This window comes from Scyliorhinus torazame, chromosome 17 (assembly GCF_047496885.1).
Source record: "Scyliorhinus torazame isolate Kashiwa2021f chromosome 17, sScyTor2.1, whole genome shotgun sequence".
In the NCBI taxonomy this organism is placed as follows: domain Eukaryota; kingdom Metazoa; phylum Chordata; class Chondrichthyes; order Carcharhiniformes; family Scyliorhinidae; genus Scyliorhinus; species Scyliorhinus torazame.
Window position 1 is genome coordinate 39443785 of NC_092723.1, and position 16322 is coordinate 39460106.

Below are 16322 nucleotides of genomic sequence, written 5' to 3' on the forward strand. Positions count from 1 at the left end.
GAAGTGCAGACAGGCAGTGATTGACATACAGGATGACCAATAAGCACACAACACAGTGCAGCCAATCACCAGACAGGACACTACCACCATAAAGCCAGAGGGCACTAGGTTTCCCGCTCTCTCTGGACCCAGCCATTGAGACAGTCAGAGTCCACGAGCTAGCCAGTGCAAACACCATGCGGTAGCTAGTAAGTCTGGTCAGGCTAATACAAGGTCTCCAGTCAGTTCTGTATTGTGTCGACCCACAGCTGAATATTCTATCGTTGAATAAAACAGTGTTGGATTTTCTCCAGTGTTAGACGTTTGCTTCTAGCTTCCCTGCATCAAGTGCAGTCCACATCGAACCACTCAGCCTAACACATCAGACTGGAAAAGCATAAATCCCAGGCACAACAGGCCATGCTTCAGGAGGCTGCAGAAACCAGCAATAATAATGGCCATGATAAACTGAAAAAGCCTATTCTGGATGTGTAAATCAAACAAATCGAAAATAAGCCACTTTGAAGCTCTGAAATGCCCTGGCAATCCACCAATTCGAAAACCAGAGATCACAAAATCCAAGTGACTGGAGGTGAATGCCTTTTATAATAGCTCTTCTATTTAAGTCATTTATCTGCTCATCTGAAGCCAAAGAGGTTTAACTATGCCAATTGGTCAGGGATAAGGACTTCATTCCCATCCATTGAAAATAGCAGCACAGTCCCAATGCCGTATGGGACTCTGATTTGGATATATCCAAATACTCACTGGTGTTTGGCATGTGTATTTCTAACCCTAGCTCGTGGCAATGTTAAATTCACAAATGTAGAGTTAGGATCAAGGTGTCAATGGGAAGATAAGTGGACTTGGATAATGAGCCTGATTCTGCCAAGTAGACATCAGCCCTATGGTTCCCAATAATCCCATTGAAAATAATGTTCCCCTTGACTCGTAGATAAGTATAATCAATGGTAAATAAATATAAATTAGAACATCATGTAAGTTTTTCTTTTACTTGTGAAAAATCTGGAATAGTGATTATGTCATCATTTGTAATGCAAACTGTATTGGAGCTAACATAAAACAATTCTTTCATGGATACCTTTTGACATTAAAATAACTGGGCCGGATTCTCCATTTCTGCGACTAAGTGTTGACACCAACAGAGAATCCGTGGGCTTCTACGACAGGAAAATTAGCGGTGCACCTGTGCCGATTCTGCTATCACTGAGCAACTAGCAATGGCACCGCGTGGAACACCATTGAATCCCTTGAAAAATGGTGCGGGAATCGCCGTGTCCATGATGGACGCTCGCAGGGCTGACAAGCTGCAGCCGCGCATAAACAATGCAGTCCCTACACCCACACTGATTGAGGCAGAAAAGATGGGACAGGTTGAGCTGGAGCGCCCATACAGCTGATGGGCCAGCTGGGGCCAGAGGGCACCCAGGGAGGTGCCCTGAGGGGGTCACCTATACGACCCAGGGCACCAGGTTTAAAGTAGGCTGTCAGCGGCATGGCTGCCTTGCCGGCTGTGGTAATGGTGTTGCGTACCCGTCTATCTTGACCCCACAGCCCACCTCCTGGCCACCCCCCACTACTCCCCCCTGCCCTGGCAGAAGCCCCCCAGCCAACAGCACGACTATCAGTGATGTATGGCAGTGCTGGGCACTGTCTGCATGCCCTCTTTCTGAGTATCCACCATGCCAGGTTCATGATGTTTGAGAGCACACGTGGACCACGCCTTCGGGAACTCGGCCCACTGGAGGCGGAGCATCGTGGTTGGGCCTGCTATTGATATGCAAACGGTGATTATAGGACGCGTGGTGTGCATCACATTGACGCTGCTTTCGAGGTGACGGAACACCGCGTTTTGGCGTCAAACCGCCGCCTGCCGCGATTCTGGCGTCGGAAGCTTTTCTCCACCAGATCGCACACCCTGATTTTGCTGTCGGCTAACAGAGAATCCTGACCACTATAAGAACAAATGGAAAAGTTGAGTCAGACTTAGCAGTTTTATAATGAATGTAAAATATCGTAATACAATGACAACACTGTTTTTCAGCCTATATATTCAGTCAGTCATTATGCATGCAGTGGTTTCTGTACAGTAGCTGTGAAATGCCATCATGATCAGTTGGCTCATGATCTACTAAATCCAGGAGTCAATGGTTCTGGGCATGCAATATTCCCAATTTGCATGAGGCGCAGGACAAAACTCTCAAATTGTGGATTGATGAATTAATCATGAGTCGTTTAGATGTCAGGTCTTCCACTGAATGTGTATCTTTACATATAATTGCTGAATTGCATTTGATTAAAGAGTGCAGAGCATGGGTAAAACTAATTTCTATACCTAAGTCAATTCTGAGGGATTTCAATTCATGTTTATTGGATTCGCAGGATAGTTAACTATATTTTTTACAAATGGATGACCTTTTTCAGAAGATTCTGTCTATTCATTGAAAAGAATGTAAAACCCGTGCCTTCTGTTTAAGCCTCGGCTCCATCATAACACGAAGCAAATGAGGCAGAGCATGAAATTGCTTATATTATATCCTTTCATTAATGCCAACTTCAAACTGGATGGTGGTGATTGATCTTAAAGACATCTGAGATCCAGAAGGGAAAAATCACTTGTTTCGTGGATTGGACTAACTATTACTGTTCTCAGCATTTTTGATTTAATAAGCAAGTGCTGTGTGACGAGATAAGAGGATTTACAGCATCATGTTAACACCAATTATGCCCTGACAGTGCGAATGATGTTCTCCTTCCATGCCAGCAGCACATTTTCGACACCTGGCAGAGCAATTCTTAGCATTTGTTAGTCAGTGCTGCCCAATGTCATTTGTCAGTCATTGTTGCTTTGCTTCTGAGCATGTACCAGCTCTCCAAATCCTGACAGTGCCAAAGGAGAATGAAGAAAAAACAGTTTCTTCGGAATTTCTGGCTCCTCTGTTGTGTTTGCAACCATCATCTGTATACATATATCTATCTTTGCACCCGCAATGGGTGCACATGTTAATATTCACAAGGAAATTTCTGTTTTATGGAAGTGCAGCTGGTATTCAATGTCAGAAACATCATCATGGGTGTGTGCATGCTAGATGTACTGGCAACACCTCGAGCTCACTTCAATTGCTCATTTTAAACTCAATAAAGAGAACTGATTGCCAATTAAGATGTTACCATATGGATTTTGGAGTCTTATGCATTGTTAATTGACTCATGTTCCATTCATGTCGCTATCTTTAGGGGCAGTGAGAAAGTGTTGAGTCATGCTTCATGACCTCAAAACCAAATTGCCCCAAAACATGTTTCACATTATTTCAATGGGGCTCACTCAGCCAGTATAGAGATAACCCCACAATGTAAGGTTGGGATCTTATAAAAGACAATTTTGAAATCATGTAAAGAGCTCATAGTGAAGCAGCTTTGCGACCATACCTTTGTCTTTTGCATCCTGCACAACTGGCAAAGCTATGTGTTATTACAGACAATCCAGTAGAGAGAAATGACGTTAACTATGAGTGAAACCTCATCAAGGGATGCATTAATAGAACATGCTGTTGACAAGGACACTGACGATATCACCATTCTTAATTAGTTTTCCTAAATGGAATTAGATACTAATCTCACAAGTCTACATTTTCCACATTGTGACTGTTTTAAAAAAATGTTGTTGTGCATATGTGCAGTTTTAAATTTGTAGCTTGTTTCCAGGCATTCCAGAATAGTTGAGTTATGCCACATTCACAGAATCCATAGCCATAGAATCCCTTCAGTGCATAAGGAGGTCTTTCGGCCCATCAAGTCTAAACCGATCCTTGGAACGAGCACTTTACCTAGGCCCACTTGCCCGCCCTTTCCCTGTAACCCAGCGCATAGATCACGGCCAATCCACCTAACCTACACATTTTTGGACACTAAGGGGCAATTTAGCACAGCCAATTCACCTACTCTGCACATCTTTGGACTGTTATTAGGAAACAGGAGCACTCTGAGGAAACCCTCACAGACACGGAGAGAACGTGAAACATCCACATGGGCAGTCTCCCAAGGCCGGAATTGAACCCAGGTCCCTGGCATTGTTAGGCAGCGGTGTTAACCATTGCGCCATCCATAATATTTGATTAGAGTTTCTACAAACCTGAATGGAATAATGATGAGGCATCACCCATGAAAACCAAGTGGATTAACCCTGCTGTGATTAATGGACTCAGCAGAATGTTATTTGTACAGGTAAGCTGCTGGCAGCATTACTGTCTCTGATTGGAAGCTTGCAATTCACGGATAGGGATTTGTGGTCCGCTGCAGGATATAACGTGCTGCAAAAATCTGGCTCATGGTTTATATTTTCGAACATACTTTTTAGGTTGAGGTGTGAAATGTAAAATAAATGGAAAAGCCTAATTGAGAAAATAAGAATAACCCCGATGTCATACATACTTCATACTAGCTTGAAGTTGATTACACTAAAAAAAGGTGACATATGCTCATCTTCATAGATAACCTTAATGTTGGGGGTGCCATAAATAATAGCGATCTTCTTAGCATGTAGAGCCAGAAGGCCTGCCCTTAAATCAATGGAATGTTTAAATTATGTATGAGGCTTTCAGATGAAAGGAAACTGAAAGCCGCTTTGTGAAAGTAGGGTGTCTTCATGAATCCAAGGAGTCTGGAGAAAGGGTCATAACACACCATTAGCAATACAAATTATTCATGTGGGTTAATGAATCAAAGAGTAGTATTGGATATAAAATAATTAAGTTAAATTTCTATTTGATAGCATCCAAAAGCACTCCAGGCTGATGGAGTGATGCGTTTATTGAGCAGAAGTTTCCTTTGTTTAAATTATCTGGGTATTTTATGGCAAAAACAGCTATTTGCAGAGTTCTGTGGTGTCAATGCATCTTCGATGTAGTGAGCACGCAGCAGATGATTGTCAGCCATGTCAACAGTTTAATCAGAGAATATGCGTGTTCACCATGTGGAGTATGGGTGGGATCTATTTCAGTTTGTATTTCATGAGGAAAAAGCAGCTGGAAGATTTTCCCTAGTTTTCAGCTTATGGAATAAATCTATAATGGTCCTCACAAAGTCTTGTTAACAGAGTTAACTTGGAAACCTGTGGGAAGGCAATTGGGTATCTACCATCAGCCCAAACAAAGAGCTGCAGCATCCACAATCATAAGGTATGTAAAGAAAATGTGGAAGATTGTGTAGCCAAGAAACTAAAAGAGAAACATCCCACAAACTCCTGGAGGATTACTGGAACATGAAGAAGAATTAAAGAGAATTCCAGAGGGCTGTGGCACACCTTTAGATTTATGTCCCGAGACATAAATACATTTTCAAGATTGTTGTAATGCCTAAGGTAGTTCCTGGGGTGGGGGGTGCTAAAAAGTTAAACTAAGTTCATAATATTTGTACACTGCAAATTATGGTGCTAAGTTAATAGTGCTTACATTGATATTGCTGAGGCAAGTGACATGTTACCCAATCGTTTCACCTTACATTCATCAGGACAAACACAAAACATTCAAACTTCTCTGATGGTGGGTTTGAAGGCTGAGGGTTCCTGAAATCCAGTTCATGACCTTTCACTGTCTACCTTGTACCCATAACTGGGGGGAGGGGGAGGTGTTTGAGGGAGCAATGGGTGGCCTCCTGTCCTTGGACCTATAGAGGCCCTTAAGCAAACCAATTAATGGCCACTTAAGAGTCGCATCCCACCTTCACCGCAAAGGGAGGACCTCCTGGCAATTTTAGTTGTGTAGGCTGGTGTCAGGCAAGGCTGGGAGTAAAACTCCTTTGTGGGTCGCCTGTTCCCATCAGAAGCATCCTGTATCCAAGATCACAATTTCACCTTTTCTCTCCCCTCCTGCCCTCTTAAATCCAGCCTCCCACTTCACTCACTCCCCAACCTGCTAGGGCCTGCCAGCCTGACCCTGGCAAAATCACCACCCCACTTACCTTGACACATGTCTGCAGTGATGATCTCCATTGTAATCTCAGCAGTAGTCACCACTCACGTCTGATGCTGTTGGGACTACAGAGCTACTGACCACCCAATTGGCCAGAGGATTCTGAGACAGAATCTCGTGTCCCTGAGGGGCAGATATGCCCCCTTATAGTGCCCCCCCCCCCCAGACTATGCCACCCCCTTATAGTGCCAAAGCCAGCTAGTAGGACATATCCCTATATGTCCTACTAGCTGGCTTTGGCACTATAAGGGGGGCACATGACTCAGGGTCGCATCACAATCGAGGAGTTGTTATATTATATGACCTCACATTGGAAACCATGACAACACAAAAAACATAGGGGTGGACATAACACAGCAAAGTAGTGCAAACTGTGCACTTGCACCTGCAATCATGACAAGGCCAGAGTTTAAGGGCAAGTGCATTCAGCAAGTTGTTCAACTTTTGCCACATTACCAAAGAACAGAATCACACTGCACATAGCATTGTCTATTATTGAAGCGAAAGTCAGATAGCTGAGTCAATCAAGTGGATATCGGACTTCAGCTGAGTAAGTAAAGCAAAACGTTCTTCAACACTTATGGAAATTAATTAGTTCATGCCTTTCTTCGCATGAAAGAGCAATAGGATATAGGAAATCTAGTGAAAAGGAGGGAACAATATTTAATTCAGACATTAAGAGGGTCTGTTGGGCGAGTGAATGAGTGGGGGATGGGGTTTGGGAAGAGGTGTGTGTGTGGTGAAGGAGGGGATGTGGGGAGAGAGAGGTTGATTACAACCTGTGTGTGTGTATGAGAAAATGGTTCGGAGAGGAACTTCAATCAGGGAATATGGAGAACTTGGCTACAACCCACACAAAAAAGGCGGTGGGGAATTACAACGGGGTCACATTGGGAAATAGTTATTGCAGCTCTACCTTTGCTTTACCACACATGTACTTTACTCCAGCAAGGCCATGTATTGTGGATCTCATCTCCTATGCACTAAATGCTTTGAAAGCTGAAGTACTAAGGTCACTTTGGTGATTGGAAACAAATGTATTGGTTCACAACCTTGATGGTAATAGAAGATAAACGAAGATAAAACTGGGGCTGGATTCCCCGTAGACCCGCCCCGGGCGGAGAATCCAATTTTACGCTGAAATCGGGCCCGGCACCGGTCCGGCGATTCTCCGGCCGCAGAGTATGCCGCGCGGTTGGGGGCCCATTGACAGAGGCCAGCCCAGCGATCCTCCGAACCCGACTGCCTGAGTTCACGACGGCTTGGAATTAACCAATTAAGTTGGTCAGGATGTTGGCGTGGCAGCTGCTGTCTCAGTCTGCGGCCGCCCTGATTGGGGGGGGGGGGGCGGGGGGATCGGACACCGTGGAGTGTGGGGTGGCCTTATAAGCGGGCGGGGTTAAGATCCGCGCGGTCAGATCCTCGGGTGCGCGGCCGATCGGGGGGGGGGGTTTCTAATTTTTCAGTCTGCCTCCGCGGTCCGAGTCCGCCATAGCGCTCGGCGCGGCCGCTGGACGCGGACCCAAAACCGGAAGTGCGGGTGCCCGTATCCGCAGCTAAATCTGCGTGAGTTACTCCGGATCCCTGCTAGTCCCCTTCAGGGCATTGAGTTAGCTGTACGCTTTTGCAGGAATCTCTGGAGTAAAACTCCAGCGTTTTTATGCCGGTGTGGGAACATAGTCCCATTTTGGGAGAATCCAACCCCTGGTGTTTCTATCCCAGGAAGTCTAAAGATTCCTAAAGATTTTGAAGAGGCCGAGAAGCATCGCATTTCACAACAGATTAGAAATTTGCTTCAGTTACATAATTCCTTGCCACAAAAATATTTTCAGACCTTTTTGTCAAATTCACCAGATTATTTATAAGGAAATGAGAAAAAAATCTCAGTTTAACATCAATTTCGGAAAAATAACTGCAATCTTTCATCAGGGACAGTGTGACTAAACAATTGGCTAATAAAAGTTTGTGAAAGGAGGTGATGTCTGACGAATCAAGTTGAATTTCTTGAAGACGTCTCTGGCATGGTAGAGAGGTGATGTCTAACATAGAACATACAGTGCAGAAGGAGGTCATTCGACTCATCGAGTCTGTACCGACCCACTTAAGCCCTCACTTTCACCCTGTCCCCATAAGCCAATAACCCCTCCTAACCTTTTGGTCACTAAGGGCAATTTATCATGGACAATCCACCTAACCTGCACGTCTTTGGACTGTGGGAGAAAACCGGAGCACCCGGAGGAAACCCACGCAGACACGGGAAGAACATGCAGACTCTGCACAGACAGAGACCCAGCAGGGAATCGAACCTGGGATCCTGGCGCTGTGAAGCCACAGTGCTATCCACTTGTGCTACCGTGCTGCCCCTTGTGCTATCGTGCTGCCCTTGACTCTGCATGTTACGTACAGGGACTTTCAGAAGATATTCAATAAGATTCTGTACAAAAGATGATCAAAAATGAAAGTACATGGAATTGAACATAGCCTTGTGTCAGGAGTTGGGAGGTAGGAGACATTACCAAATCATGCAGCCTTCATTGTCTGGCAGAACAGCACAATGATATTCTCCATGTTATTCGGCAGTACCCTGTGGTAGAATCTAATAATAACCGTTAGTAGTGTCACAAGTAGGCTTACATGAACACTGCAATAAAGTTGCTGTGAAAATCCCCTAGTCGCCACACTCCCGCGCCTGTTTAGGTACACAGAGGGAGAATTCAGAATGTCCGATTCACCTAACAAGCACGTCTTTTGGGACTTGTGGGAGGAAACCGGAGCACCCGGAGGAAACCCACGCAGACACGAGGAGAATGTGAAGACTCCACATAGACAGTGACCCAAGCCAGGAATCGAACCCAGGTCCCTGGTGCTGTGAAGCAACATTGCTAACCACTGTGCTACCGTGCCGCTACGGGTGATGGGTGAGTTTCAGCAAGGAAGCAAAAGGATTAAAAACAACAAAGCTTGCAGCCCCAATGATATCCAGCTTCAGGTCTTCAAAGCTGGTGGGCTAATTCAAACTCTCTCTCTTTACCTTTTTCCCTGATCTGTATCTCCCTTTCTCTTTCTTCTTTATCTCTTTCGTAGTCAAGCTGCTTTAATTCTTTCTCAGGTTCCATTTGTTGAATTTTTTAACTGAATTTTTGCCATTTCCAATGAGTCAAACTGTAACTCAGGCAACTTTAAATGCTTAGCCACCACCATATTAACCTCATCTTTTCGCATTTTGTCAGGTAATGTTAACTGCAATGCTTTTGCCAAATCTAACAGTCTGCTTTTAGTCTCTAGCAGTAAAGTACTGCGAGTGACCGTCTTCACCCGCAAAAACTTCAGAGCCTCTGAAAGAGCCATTGTCCACAACACAATCCCTACTTAAACTAAAATACCACACCTGAAAAGCAACCACAATATGCTCACCCCTCACTGTCTTTATGTTCACTTAGCCAATCCAATAGATAGACTTTTATCCCCTCGAGCCTTCAATTTGTTTATCCCCTCGAGCCTTCAATTTGTTATGGGCCAGGGTTTAGAGAACCCCAAAGTTTATCATGGAGTTCACCTGACCCATAACGTTTAATAGATTGTGGTATGGGGTGCACATGGCCCACTCAACAGGAGTGGTACAGCAGAAATGGAAAAGTATTTTTTAAAGGAAAACAATGTTTATTCTATTAATGCAAGTTAACCTTTTTAAAACATACAGTGAACATCTTAGCAACCATTAATTCAAATACAACCCCCAAAGATTACAACACTAAGTAATCCATAAGCTGTCCTTTTAACATCCAGAAAACTTTTTTATAAAACTTTAAAAGAAGCACATCAGGTTAAAGTCGCTACTGAGAGCAGTTCTTAGTTTTAAATCACCAAAGGATCGATTTACAGTTTTTAGATTACAGAGAGAGAGAGAGACTCATACACCTTTTGGCTGTGACTGTAGCTATCCAGCTCTGAAAACGAAACTAAAACACACCCTGCAACAAACAGCCTGAAACGAAAGTAAAAAGCTGACAGACAGCCCAGCTCCACACACACTCTGACATCACTGATAAACACCCATTTCTGAAAGGTACATTTCTTAAACACCCATTTTTAAAGGTACTCTCACATGACACTGGGGCGAAGGGGATCAAAGGATATGGGGTTAAGGTCGGATCAGGCTATTGAGTAGGATGATCAGCGCTGATCATGATGAATAGTGGAGCAGGCTCGAAAGGCCAAATGGCCTCCTCCTGCTTCTATTTTCTATGTTTCTATGCATAGGTTTAATCGTCGTTTTCCCTTTGATCTTCCCTTATCTGAGCTGACCTCTGCAGAAATCAAACTTAATTACCTTCATTTCTTGAGTTTAGCTTTCAGAGAGTAAATGACAAGTACACTCGCTTTATGGCTCGTTCTTTGCACCTTTTCTCTTCCTTTGAACCCCTTCATATTCTGCTCCCATTGTTGCCAAAACATCCATTTGCAGTGTTGCTAAGCTCATTAAATAACACAGAAAGTAGTCCCATTAACATAGCCAAGCTATCCCTCCCCTCCCTTAGTAACTTCCCTTTACAATAGTTTATTTTTGTAACCAGCAGAAAATATTCCAATTTCTTGGATTTCCCTGATATTTTCAGGTCACCAATGTTTTCCTGACAGCAGTAATTTCTATTTCTTTACTTTGCAGGATTTGGCCATCTCTGGCTAGGGACAAATTTATTGCCCAAACCAAATTGTCTTTTAGAAGGTGGTTATGAACTACCTTCTTGAACCACTGCAGTCTATGTGGTGTAGGTAGACCCACAGTCGTTAGAGAGAGAGTTCTAGGATTTTTAAACAACAGCAGTGAAGGAACGGCGATATTGTTCCAAGTTGGCATGGTGTTTGGCTTGGCTTGGTGGGGAACTTGCAGCTGGTGGTGTTCCCATGCATCTGCTGCCCTTGTACTTTCAGGTGGGGGCTGGTTTAGCTCAATTGGTGGGACAGCTGTGGCGGGATTCTCTCAGCATGGGGCCGGGCCAGAGAATCGCCGCGACCGGCACGAATCGTGCCTCGCCACCCCAACGCCGGTACGCGATTCTCCACAGAGCGGAGAATTGGTGCCATTGGCGCCAGCGTGGTTGGCGCGGCGGCAGTCGGGGGCCGCTCTACGCTGTCGGCCTGCCAATTCTCGGCCCCGGATGGGCCGAGCAGCCGTCGTAAAAATGCCGCGTCCCGCCTGCGGCGTCCACACTTGCTCTCAGCCGACAGGAACACGCCGTGCAAGGGTCGGGCGCGGTCTGTGGGGGGGGGGGGAGAAGAGGTGGGTTTGACCCCGGGGAGGCCTCCAATGTGGCCTGGCCCGCGATCGGGTCCACCGATCGTTGGGCCGGCCTCTCTGGCTGGCGGCCTTCTTTCTTCCGCGCCAGCCCCTGTAGTCCTGCGCCATGTTGCGGCGGGGCCGGGGTGTTGAAGGAAGCCACTGCGCATGCGCACGTTGGCACCGATGCTACTGCGCATGTGCGTGTTGGCGCCGGTGCCGCTGCGCATGCGCGGTTCCGGCGGTGCCCATTTTACGCCGGGATCAGCAGCAGGAGTGGCGTGAACCGCTCCAGTCCCGTGCTGGTCCCTTGTAGGGGCCAGAATTGCTGATCCTGAGGCCATGTTGACGCCGTCGAGAAACGCGATGACGTTTCTGGCGGTGTCAATACTTAGCCTCAGGATCACAGAATCCCGCTCTTGGTTTGTGATGCAGAACAAGGCCAACAGCATAGGTTCAATTCCCATACCGACCTAGGTTATTCATGAAGACCCACGTTCTCCCTTGCCGGAGGTGTGGTGATCCTCAGGTTAAATCACCACCATGTCAGCTTTCCCCCTAAAAGGGGAAAGTAGCCTATGATTTTGTGGCACTATGGTGACCTTTCTTTTCTTCCAGTTGGTAGAGCTTGCTGACTTTCAAGGTGCTGTCAGAAGGAGCCTTGTTGAGTTATGAGTGTTAGATATTAGCTTACAGTTTATGAGCATTACACAAGATGTTCTTGTGGATTGCTCTTCAGAAGAGTCATTGCAGACTTTGGTTAAAATGGCCTCCTGATGTGCTCTTCTATGTTGTATATGAGTGTTGAAAACTTGAGTAAAGGTCATTGGAAAACAATGGTGCAGTAAATTTCTATGTTTCTTAACCTAATATTCAAGTCAAACTCCACACAGACTGAAGAAATGAAATTATTTGCTGACTTTTAAATGCCTCAACCAACTTAAGAATAGAAATGGTAAAAGAAGGAATGGAAAAAGGTACAGTTCATTCAGGGATAGCTTTCAAAATTGGGCTCACAAGATACTCAGCATTCCACTTGACCTGCACCATGAGGGTTGCCTCTAGATGGAAAGCAGACACATGTAGAACATGGATAGTCTCATAAAAAGCTGACTGTACAGGCGAGTAGACCGCAGATGTGAACAGATGGTGCTGGTGTTGGCAACGTGTCGTTCCTGCTTTGGGAAGTTGCCAGAAAGCAACTTGCATCAATGAAATGAGATGTGAACCACTGCAGGTATGGCAGCATGTACTGACTGAATTAAAAGATGGCCAAGTATGGTGTCATGGAGAGCAGGCAATTTCTAATTAAAAATAACAGATCAAGCTGGTACAGCAGCTAAACTAGAGTAATGTTCTCCTGTGCCTTGTGAAATTCAAATACGTCAACTATAAGGTTCAGAAAACATAGGGTTGGATGGAATAAACAGCATTGCATGTAAGTCACTATGTCTTCTGATTGTTATGAAGTGACAATTGTTTCTGTAAATCACCAATTAATAGCTATTTGGCACCATTAAATATTTCATTCTTCCCAAAGAGTGGCTGGGGAAGAGGAGAAAGGTGATTAATATGTTTGCCTTGTTCTCATTGCTTTGCCTTTCATCCTTGAAGATGGAACTAATTATGTCATTGATTTAAACACATAGGTTGCATGATGCTACTGAACTCAAACGAGTGTTTCTGTTTTGGTATAGTCTAAAGCAAAGCTTTATGTTTGGGGCTGAATGGAAGTTTATTTGTATAGATTTTGATCTGTGTTCGAATCTATTGGTTTGGAGTTAATTTTAAAAAGAATCTGTAAACTGGAACTGGAGAATATTCACATTCAGCCCATGATCCCGAGGGATTAATCAGTTGTAAGGCTTGAAGTAGGATCAATCAGAGGGAATTACAGATTTACAGACCTGAATGTTCGTGTATATGTCTGACTCTTTTGCAATCTAACTCCTGTAGCCACCTAGGTTGGCCAACTCCCTATTTAAATTGGAGAACAGCAAAGGCTGAAGGGAGGTTCAGCCAACACAGGCAGAAACCAGCAGGTGCAGGTTTACTGTGTACTTAACTCTGCAAAAGCCCAGACAACATTGATACCAGCGACCATCAGCATAATAATGTAGCAGTCATCTACATACTAATGAGCAATCCCCGGGAACAATTGCAACATTTAGGACAAACAAAGCTAAGCCAGACTCCCCGGCGCCAGCAGGAGCGAACACAAGAGGTTAACGAACACCTCAGGACCACCCATCAATCAGGGAACCGCTCCAGTATTGGAGAAATCGAACCAAGCGATTGGAATGAAGTCCAATCACCTAGAACCAGGTACAGGGTCCGCCCCGAAAGGCGGGAAGCCCCTGGGGACTATAAAAGTTAAGCCCCAAGTTCAAATCGTTCTCCTTGACCGGGTCACTCAGCAACACGAAGCAACCCCTGAGAGTGAACGGTCCAAGCTGCCGCATCTCTGAAGTAAGTCTCAAGTCAACGCTCGCTACGAGATAGGCGCTCCTAGCTACCAGTCCATACCGGCTTTGAATCCCGCAGTTTCAGATTCCGAACGAAAGGCCATTTGTTCCCCTGACCTGGTGAGCCAGTCCGAAGTTTAAGTATAGGCCTGTTAGTTGTAGGAGTAGCTTAGACGTAGAATTTGTGCATGAGTAGCGATTACGGTGTATAATAAATGTGCTTTGATTTGAATCTTACTAATTGGTGTGTTGAGTTATTGATCATTACTTGAACTTGAACCTCGTGGCAGTATCATAAAGATACCTGGCGACTCGAGAGCAAAGGTTATAAAACAGAGCCAATTGAACAAACCAAAAGTTAGCAACATTCCATATACCTGCCTTTGTCCCTTATCCTTTATGTGCTTTTAGTTAATAAAATCCTTCAAAGTCAGATTTAAAATTAACAACTGATCTGGCATTAATTGTCATTTGTGGAAGACAGTTCCAAATTTCTATGTGTGGAAGTGTTTCCTGATTTCAATCTTGAAAATGCTGGCTCTAATAATCATCCAAGTCTCCTAGTCCCAGACTTTCTAACCACCGGAAATAGTATTTCTCTATCTCCCCTCTCTGTTTTCCTTAATATCTTGAAAACTTTGATCAGATCTTTCTTTCCTTCATTCAAGGGTTGTGGACTTTGATGGCTTGGCCAACATTCATTGTCCATCTCGAATTATCTTTTAGAAGGTCGTGGTGAGCAGCCTTCTTGAACTGCTGCTGTCCATATGGTGTACATACAACCACAGTGCCATTAGGGAGGGAGTCCCAGCATTTTGACCCAGCGACAGTGAAGGAGCAGCGATATATATGGGCGTGGGTTTGGAAGGTGCTGCCAAAACAACCTTGGTGAGTTCCTACAGTACCTCTTGCAGATGGTACATACTACAGCCACTGTTTGTTGGTGGCTTTATTCCAGGGATTAAAACCCTCCTTTTGTAATATCTTGTAATTTAATTGTTGAGGTCCAGGTATCATTCTGATAAACTACACTACACTCCCTCCAAGGCCAATAAATCTTGCTAACATGAGGTACGCAGAACTACTCAGAGCTCCAGGCACATCAAACCGCTCTGCTATACCTGCAGCATGTCTTCATTCTAGTCCCTTTTATTATAATTGGCTAGATGAAAAGGCTTGCACTCCATTCGACTTTTTGATTATTTCCTGTACTTGCTCATGACTCTTTGATGGTCTATGTACATGAACCCCCAAGTCTCTTTGGACCGCCAAAGGTTCAAGATTCTCATCATATAGAATGTACTCTGTTCTATAGCTTTTAGGTCCAAAGTGGATGACCTTACACATGTCTGCAGTGAGATCTATTTCCCTCAATTTTGCCCTTCACTTAATCTATCAATATTTCTTTGTAATGTTATGCTTCCATCTATATTGTTTACCATGTCACTATCTTTTGTCAATGGCAATGGACATGTAGCTTCCTATACCATCATCATGTTAATGAATAGAGCTGAGGCCCCAACTCAGATACTTGTGTGTCGCCAGTAGTTCGATCCTGTTAACTGGAGTACCTGTCCATTATCCATAATCTTTGTCTCCTGTCATTCAACCAATTTCCATAATCTCAACTTCAGCGAGCCGTTTTGTATGAAGAATTTTATTGAATGCTATGGAATCCCATATAAATAACACCCATAAACTTTCCCCTGCCCACTCCTATAGTTAGAACTTCAAAAAAGCAAGCAAGGGCAGCACAGCGGCACAGTGGTTAGCACTACTGCCTACGGCGCTGAGAACCCGGGTTCGATCCCGGACCTCAACAGTTAAATTACATGAAGATATTACATAAAGGAGGGTTTTAGTCACTGGAATAAAGCCACCAACAAACAGTGGCTGTAGTGTGTACCATCTACAAGAGGTACTGTAGGAACTCACCAAGGCTGTTTTGGCAGCACCTTCCAAACCCACGCCCATATATATTGCTGCTCCTTCACTGTCGCTAGGTCAAAATGCAGGGACTCCCTCCCTAATGGCACTGTGGTTGTATGTACACCATATGGACAGCAGCAGTTCCAAGAAGGCTGCTCACCACCACCTTCTAAAAAGGTAATTAGAGATAGACAATGAATGTTGGCCAAGCCATCAAAGATCCCGGTCCCGGGTCACTGGCTGTGTGGAGTTTGCACATTCTCCCTGTGTCTGCATGGGTTTCACCCCCACAACCCAAAGATGTGCAGGGAGGTGGATTGGCCACGCTAAATTGCCCCTTAATTGGAAAAAAATAATTGGGCAGGGCACTCTAAATTTTTTTTTTTTCCAAATCAAGCAGATTCATCAGTCAATATCTTCTCTATAAAAATACAAGACCGTGCGAGACCATGCAGACGCTGCAACAACGGATGAATGGACATTGTGCGACAATCGCCAGGCAGGAATGTTCCCTTCCAGTCGGGGAACACTTCAGCAGTCAAGGGCATTCAGCCTCTGATCTTCGGGTAAACATTCTCCAAGGCGGCCTTCAGGACAGGCGACAACACAGAATCACATAGCCAAGTTCCGCACACATGTGTACGGCCTCAACCGGGACCTTGGATTCATGTCACATTACAT

At 44.8% G+C, this 16322-nt stretch overlaps 2 long non-coding RNA genes across 2 annotated transcripts in view; one reads left to right on the forward strand and one right to left on the reverse strand.

Moving 5' to 3' along the window:
* Positions 1–6124, reverse strand: part of LOC140393525 (uncharacterized) — a 56079-nt gene extending 49955 nt beyond the window's left edge. Inside the window, exon 1 of the long non-coding RNA XR_011935646.1 lies at positions 5959–6124. This is a non-coding gene — a long non-coding RNA (uncharacterized lncRNA). The remainder of the gene's footprint in view (positions 1–5958) is intronic.
* A 272-nt stretch (positions 6125–6396) lies between these two features.
* LOC140393526 (uncharacterized) overlaps positions 6397–16322 on the forward strand; it is a 101248-nt gene continuing 91322 nt past the window's right edge. The window contains exon 1 of the long non-coding RNA XR_011935647.1: positions 6397–6519. This is a non-coding gene — a long non-coding RNA (uncharacterized lncRNA). The remainder of the gene's footprint in view (positions 6520–16322) is intronic.